Raw genomic sequence first — 8,303 nt, 5'->3', positions numbered from 1 at the left:
TTATTTGATTTTTGGATTATTTTTCCCCTCTTTTTTGTACACATTTTTCTTTGTTTTTGTTACTGTTGGATATATGTTTTTCCATTTCCTTTATTTTGTATTTTATTCTTGTTGATAAAACATAATATATATAAGAATCAACTATAAGAATAGTTGATTTTGTGCAGAAACATTCACAGAATTGTAAAAAAAGTCCATAGAGTGAGTGAGCTTGAGTTGCCCCCCACTTCAAGAAAAATAACTGGGATTTTAATTGTGCAATCATGACTGCCATCTTGCCTTCTGGGATGCCCCTCTTTTGTAGTTTGTATCTAAGCTGGAACATAGGTGTTTCTAAATTTCGCTCTTTATAAGGAAAGAAGGGAGGGTATTTCATTCCATTTAGGAGCCAGAATGTCAGAAGTGATTCATGGGGATGGGTGGGAAAACAGGAGTAAAAATCCAAGGCTTGGGGCTTTGCAGGTTGGCAGTGACAGTGTTGACTGAGGTGGAGGAATAGATAGGAGTGAAGATACACAGCATCTGCAGAGGAAAAAAGCAGAAGACACCCCCAACCTTATTTCCTAACCCTACAAATTTACTCCTGGCTCACCCAAGATATTGTTTTGGCTGCTTGGCTGAAATTTCAAAAAAGAATTTCAAATTGCAGATTTCTGGTAGCAAAAGCTGTTAGAAGAGTAAACCTTTAGCCCTTGGAACTTTTTGTTTCAAAGGAGGGCGGATGGTTTAGTGGACTTTTGCACTGAGCTTTTTACACTTGAATCAGAAGATTTATAGTAAATTTAAAATTTACATAATCAACAAGTTAGAAGCCAGCAACATTTAAAAAGATTTAATCTCCTTCAAGCAGATATTAAAAAAATAAAAACTCTTATATCTGGAAGATTGGGTAGATCATATATTTGTTCACCTGAATTTTGTACATGGAAATGGAGAACCCGCTTTATAAAAGAATATATATCTTCAGGGTTTTCAAATGTGTTGTTGCCATGGTGGTCTTTTAAAGTGCTCACTCTGCAAAATCATGAAGGAAAAATTATTTACATTTGAATATAAATGAGTCTAATTGTGCCATCTTGAACCTACATACAAATTAAAATATAACTATTGTTTGAAATGCCATATTTTTCTGAAGTTTTCAGTGCATTTGCTAATTAAAAATGCATAGATACCTACATACATATACCTCCAGTATTTGTATCATACACCAATCCTAGCAAACTTTGGATAGGTGACAATAATTTAAAACACTCAGCACAAAAAGAAAACAAATAAAATGAAAGGTGACTAAAAACAACCCAGAGTCAAAAGCAAGTTCAAAGAAAAAGACAAAATTAATGGTTGGGAACATCTCTGTCTCTGAAAAAGGGTATTCCAAAGAGTGCAGCCCCCATTTAGAAGGCTTGTTCCCTAGTCAATGCCTCATGAACCTCACAAAGAGCCTCAACAATCTAGAGGTCTTGACTGCATGAGTAGACTTTGTCCTAGTTGTCTATGGCACACAGGGCTTTAAAGCTAATAGACAATAGTCAATATAGTCAAAAATCTAGTCCAGAAGGACCCTAGCAACAAATGCAGTAATTTGTTGTTTTTCTTTGCTAGTGAGATACTCATCCAGACGTTTAGTCATTACTTTCTGTATCATCTGTAGCTTTGGGGTCATTTCCAAAGGCAGTTCCATGTACAGAACATTATTATATGCCATTTGTAATTTATTTGTGACACTTATGTAAAAGTGTATTATATTAGATAAATCATTTGCAAGGATTGAGTATATTAGGTAACATTGCCAAGAAAAACATAGACTTTTGGAAGAATTGTGCACTAAATGATATACAAATCTTAGCACAAATTTGAAAAGGCATGGTGATGCTTGATAAACTGAATTTGACCAGTTCATAAAAAGGAGGAACTATGAGAAAACCAACTTGATCTATTTGCAGATTTAAAAACACTACCCAATTATTATTAATAATAGCATCTCATGTGGTTGGTTCCATGTTGTGTGGGGGTTATTATAACAGAATAAAAGAGTTGGAGGTCTTCTAATCCAATCCCTATACCCTTCCACACAAGTGGCTGTCCAGTCTCTTCTTAAAAGTCTCCAGTGATGGAGCATCCACTACTTCTGAAGGCAAGCTCTTCCACTGGTTAATTGTTCTCACTGTTAGTAAATTTCTCCTTAGTTCTAGGTTGCTTCTTTCCTTGATTAGTTTCCAACCATTGTTTCTTGTCTTGGTTTCTGGTACTTTGGAAAATAGTTTGACTGCCTTGTCTTTATAAGAGCCCCTCAAATATTGGAACACTGCTATTTGAGGAAATATACATCGGATGAAAAGCACAGAATTGTACATACATGGCTGCAAGGGAATCACAGCTCAGGTCACTAGGTAGGAAGCCAAGATTCTGGGCATCCAGGCTACTCAGGAAAAAGTGGAGCCGTTGTCCAAACCATGCGTAATAGTCTGCTGCAGTGAAGAGGTGGATGAAGCCATTCAAGTGACAGAAAATCTCACCCAGGATGAACCGCCTCATCTCCAAGTGGGGCAGTTGAGATAGATGATGCTTGTAGAACAAAGAAGAAAACACAATCTGAGGATGTTTCTTTCCAGCCAACAATTGTTGAGCAGAATTCCTTGAAACAGAAGGGCATTACTTTGAAGAAGACATTGAGTATCCACAGAGAGTTAGAAAACTCATGGTGAACATGAGACATGACCGAAGCCCTGCCTTTTCATGTACCATTTAAAAGGGGTGAGGTGCCAATCATCCAGATGTGGCTGCCATCTTAACTTTTGCAGCACCCTCCCCTAACCAATGGAGGTGAGTCAAGGTGGCCCTTCTTATTAGCAGTCTTGTTCTTCCTTTAAGGTGACATGTATGGGATGCATTCCCTCTGCTCCAAGATAGTATCCAGACTGAAATGTTCAGATCAAATGGAAAGATACAAGACTCATAGAATCTGCTCTTTGGTCCCCAGAATCACATCAATTTATAACATTTGATTTTCCCAGGAGATTTGAAAAAGCAGCTTTTAGCCACAAAGCCCTCTAAATAGCTAAAAACATCCAATTTATTGAATCTGATTAAATTGATTAGTTCAATTTAAAGATTCAGTTGGCATGCCTTCAGAGTCCAGACTGAATAGCCAAATCAAGGCACAATCAACAAAGTAAGAAGTATGGATTTCAATAAGGCATTTTAATTCAAGAATTAAGTTATAAAGTATAAAACCTTGCAAACTGTGATAGGAATCTCCAGCCCTCTTGTGCAAGTGAATTTGTTAAAAGAGAGTCTTTGAACATCTTGAGTCTTTTTACAGTAGGGGCTATGCTGCCATTTATGAAATAAGTGAATTATACATGTATAAGGATTTTTCCAGACTACTCTGGAGGATGGTGACTCTCATCCAGGCTAAATAGCCAAAACAAATTGGAGGATTAAGTTCCTTCCATTGTACTCTAGCCCTTCCTCCCTACGAACATGACACAGGTGTCAATGAAATTCAGTCCTTTCCTTGTCCCCTTATCATAAAGGGTTACTGAGGGACTGTGAAAAGAAGGAAGCTGTGTGTGTGTGTGTGTGTGTGTGTGCGTGCGTGTGCGCATATGTGTCCATTTGTATATGCCTGACCTGCTTGGCAGCAGCATTGAAAGCATCCATAAACTCTGCAATATCCTGTGAATCAAGAGCCCCAAAGACCTTCCGGGCTTTGTCTGTGTCACGCAGAACACCACCTCCTAATGTGTAGTCAGCCAGTTGCCATGGCGAGAGACTTGCCACTGCATCCAGCTGTGGAAACAAATTTAAGGTGATTCTTATTCAAAGGAATTTCAGGCTGAACCTGATATCCTTTTCAGCCTCCCTCATTTTTCTCCTCCTCCTCTAGCCAGTGCTTTATTTACTGCATTAAAATCTGGATTCAGGCCAACCAGGTCTTGATAAGTGGCTAATCTGCTGAAGCGTTTAAAATTGGCATTTAACCAGTCCAAGCTGCCCCTGGTATTTTCAATGCAAGGATCACCTGGAAAGATAAAAGGTAATATCAGAAAATGGTGTGATGCTTCTGTGGGCCTGTGGATTAAAGGACTAAAAAGGGGAGGAGATGGAGAGACTACTGCTCACAAAGCACACAATTAAGAACCATACACATTATTTTTTCAACATTTAAAATTTAAAATATTTTTTTCTAAATTCTTCAAAGTTTCCTATCTTCTTTTTCTTCCTTCTATTTTCCACAGGGGATCTCCATAGAAATCAAAATGGTAGATACAAGCTAAGTATAGGTAAGAAATTTGTGTTCTTTATATACATAAATTTAAATTTAGTTATTTGAAATACACCTTTCTCTGAGTTCTGCAATTCAGCTTGCCAAAACTGTAACAGAGGGAAGTCTTCATCAAAAGGCACATACAGGGTTCATGAAAACAATGTGTTTTATTTGGAAAAAATATTTAGCAAAAAAAATGAGGCAAAATTGGAAAAAAAAACATGCATGTATTGAGAAAGTGATTTCAGGACAAACGTTTAAAAAAAGGATTCTCAAGTATGGAGTACCAAACATATCAGACTGGGGGAAAAAAAGGAAGAATTGTAAGGAATCAGAATTGACATACGGTATCTCCTATTCCAGAGCAAAATGCAGGTTTAAAACAATTTTAAATTCTATTGTGCTAATAGTTTAACATATCTCATTGCTAATTTTTTATTGAAAATAAGGAAGTTGATAAAATATCCCAGTTAAATGGTATAAAATTTATGAAAAAGTAAAAAAATAACATCACGAAGATGTTGCATTTATGGAGACTGGAAGGCTTTTTCACTTTTTTTTCAAATAAATTACATTTTCTACAATCAGGGGAGACAAAACCCTTGAATAGCACTACATGATCATCCCTTCAAAAATACATAGATAACGTATGTATTATATGGAATCTGAGAGCATCTGGGAGTCAAAAAGTGGTGTGACCCTGCAATCAAAGCATAGTTTCTGACATGCTGCTAGTAAAACTAAAACAAAAAAAACCAAAAATGGATTTTGTTCACACTGCAGATGTCACCTTGACTTTTTTAACACCTCCCTGTGAGGAATCTCTGAGGTAGCTGTGGAATTGTAAGGTGTTCTGTTCTGACATTAATTCTGGCAGTGCCCATCCAATGGAATCATATAAAGCATTTTGGCAAATTTAGAGTTTGTCTCCATAAGAACGGATCTCATTGGAAGCAAAGAAATATTTCTTTGTTTTAAAAAAGCAACTCACAACACATAGCAATTTTGATAACAGATAAGAGAGTTTGAGCTGCTTTGTGTTGGGCCAATTTCTTTATAAAGTATAAAGAGTTTTCTTTACAGATAGTCTTTGTTTAACTATTATCTTGTTTAGTGACTGCTTAAGTTACAATGATGCTGACAAAGTAACTTTACGACCAGTCCTCACATTACAACTGTCACTATGTCCTATGATCACATGATTGTTATTTGTGTGCTTCACAACCGGCTTCCAACAAGAAGATTCAGTGGGAGCCTTCCGGTTCTGGAACGTGGTGCTGGTGGACGTTCAGAGTGACCACTCCCTCTGCCGTCTGGCTTTCTCCCACCTGGACCCTGAAAGGGGTCGAAAGTCACCTTGGAGGGGCGACGACTATGAAGAGGACCTCCTGTTTGATCGCAGAAGGGTGGCAGCCCTTCCGTTTGATCCGGAGCAGCTCTTCGGACCGACAGGGAAAAGATCGGCCATTCACATGGCCCATCATTAAGTTGCTACCTGCCGAGGCCAAATTCACAACCAAGCACTTGAAAGCAACACGGAGGAACTGGGTGAGACTTTACCTTCTTGTATCCCAAGTACTTTCCTGTCAAAAGCCCTCTGAAATTTCTTCCCCCTGTGAGGAGAGAGGGAAGGGAACGTTTCTTTCCCACCCTCTAAGATGGCGGCTCCTGACTACGCAGGGAAAACAAAGCGTTGAAAAATACAATTAAGCAGCTGGATTTATTTTACCTTGATATCTGGGGATCCAAAACTCCTATCTTCACGGGGACCTGTTATGAAAAAGAACTCTATCTGGATAAAAACCTAGCCTGGTCTTGAAAAACATTCTAAATGCTGTCAGAGACATCTTGTGGCGAAGCTTGGTATAGCAAGTAAATACTTTTCTTAAAGTGACCTGCGTATAGCCCAGATTTGTCCTTGGTACTATCTAAAAGAGATAAAAAGCTGGGAGAACAGCTGGACAGTGAAATTGCTTTATAGGAACTGTGGAAGTGAACATTTACTGACTTTTATTTAAGAAATAGCCTTCACTAAAGGACTATCCATAACTGTCTTAGAAATGGAGGAAGACCAGCCACAACTTAACTATAAACTTATACTTGAAAAAATTATTAAAGCTACTGAAATAATTAAATCCAGATTGAAAGATAAAGGTGCCAGCTTAAATCTACAAAATGAAACTCTGAATTCAACAAAAGAACCTACAATCCAAAAACCAACAGAGGCGGAAGAAACTAATACCAAGGCAGAGGAACTTAAAGATCAACAAATACAATTTACTGAAAACCTTGACAGACAAACCCTGACCGCAACTAAAGAACTTACAACCCAAAAAGCAACAGAAGTGGAACAAAGCAACAGCAACATGGAGGCTGTTAAAGACCAACAAATACAGCATACTGAAAACCTAGATAACCAAATAACAACTTTAAAGCCGGATGTGACTCTCTACCTAAACCAGAGGAAATCTGAGGAACAAGATGACCAAATTGTACTGAAGGAGCCACCAGGACAACAGCCTAACGACTATGAATGGACCAGCCCTTCTGGAAAATTGATAACTAGATGGTCTCCCTTGGTTCAAGCAATATGTGCAAGAATGAAGGGAGATCTATCTGATGATTTAAAGGCATTGGTATGGAAGCCTGGTTGGCAAAAAAAGAAAGCCAGAGTTAGATTTTTTAAAAAATGGGATTTTTTGATTTAAGATAGAGGATCCTAAAGTCTCAACTAATGGGCTAAAGGGAGATTTTTAGAAGAAGGGAAATATGATTATTGCATTTAAATATTCTTGTTAAATGATAAAAAATAAGGGATTAACTGGCTTAATATTTAGGATTTAGACTTATAAGGGAAATAAAAATTAACGATTTGGAATTAGCTGTGAACTATTGTTTACCCCAAATGATGGACTTGAGACAATAAAAGACACCCTATCAGCAAGTGATGATGTATTAGAATGAGAAATAGAAAATGTTTATGAAATAAGATAAGAATATATCTAAGTAAGTAATATGTATATTCTAGATATGAATATAGATATGAATATGTAGTGAAATAAAGGAAATTTGGACTACCTGAAATTTAAACACTATGGATATTAAAGGTTAAATTGGAATAGTGTAATAAAAAATTAAAAATTAGGTAAAACTTAAAAACAGGATATGGATATGTATTAGCAAAAATATAGTGATAAAGGTTTTAATTAACTTTGTTATAAATAAAAATCTATTAGCCTAAATGTGATATAACAAATGTTAAGGGAAATAGAGAAGGAATTTTTGATGATGTAACCTGAAATATGTACTAAAGATTTTGTTATTGAACCATTGGTTACCCAGTCACTACGCTGCTTTCCGAATACTCAATGTAAAATTTGAAAACCAATAAAAATTGTTTTTTTTTAAAAAGAAGAAGACTCAGTGGAGAAGTTGGCAGTAAAATTGCAAGTCACATCATGTGATATCTCGCTTAATGACTGCAGTGACTCGCTTAAAGACTACAGCAGAAGCCTGTTGGTCATGTGATGTTTCACTTAGTAAACACATTGCTTAGTGATAGAGTTCCTGGTCCCATATGTGATTGTTAAGTGAGGACTACCTATATAAGGAGAAATATTTAAGCATACATGTTTGAAGTGGCACAATCCAAGTTTGTTCTCTATGCTGTTAGGTCCATCCTGAGTTTATTTATTTTATTTATTATTTAAATTTATATCCTATCCTTACGGGACTCAGGGCAGTGAACAGGCAATAATAAAAATAACAATAAATATTGAATAAAAAGCCTGCTCTAAAATACCCCATATAAAACCCCTAGCAAAGCCCAATCAAAACTATGCCAGGCCGACCGCATGGAATAGATGGGTTTTCAAGGCTCGGCGGAAGAGGCGCAGGTCCGTAGTTGTACGTAGGTCGGGGGGTAGGTCATTCCAGAGGGCAGGAGCTGCCACAGAGAAGGCTCTCCCCCTGGGGGTCGCCAGCCGGCATTGACTGGCCAACGGCACCCTAAGGAGGCCCTCTCTGTGGGAGC

The sequence above is a fragment of the Protobothrops mucrosquamatus genome, unplaced genomic scaffold (genome assembly GCF_001527695.2).
Source record: "Protobothrops mucrosquamatus isolate PMUCROS unplaced genomic scaffold, P.Mucros_1.0 scaffold894, whole genome shotgun sequence".
NCBI lineage: Eukaryota > Metazoa > Chordata > Lepidosauria > Squamata > Viperidae > Protobothrops > Protobothrops mucrosquamatus.
Note: the sequence above shows the minus strand (reverse complement) of the source record.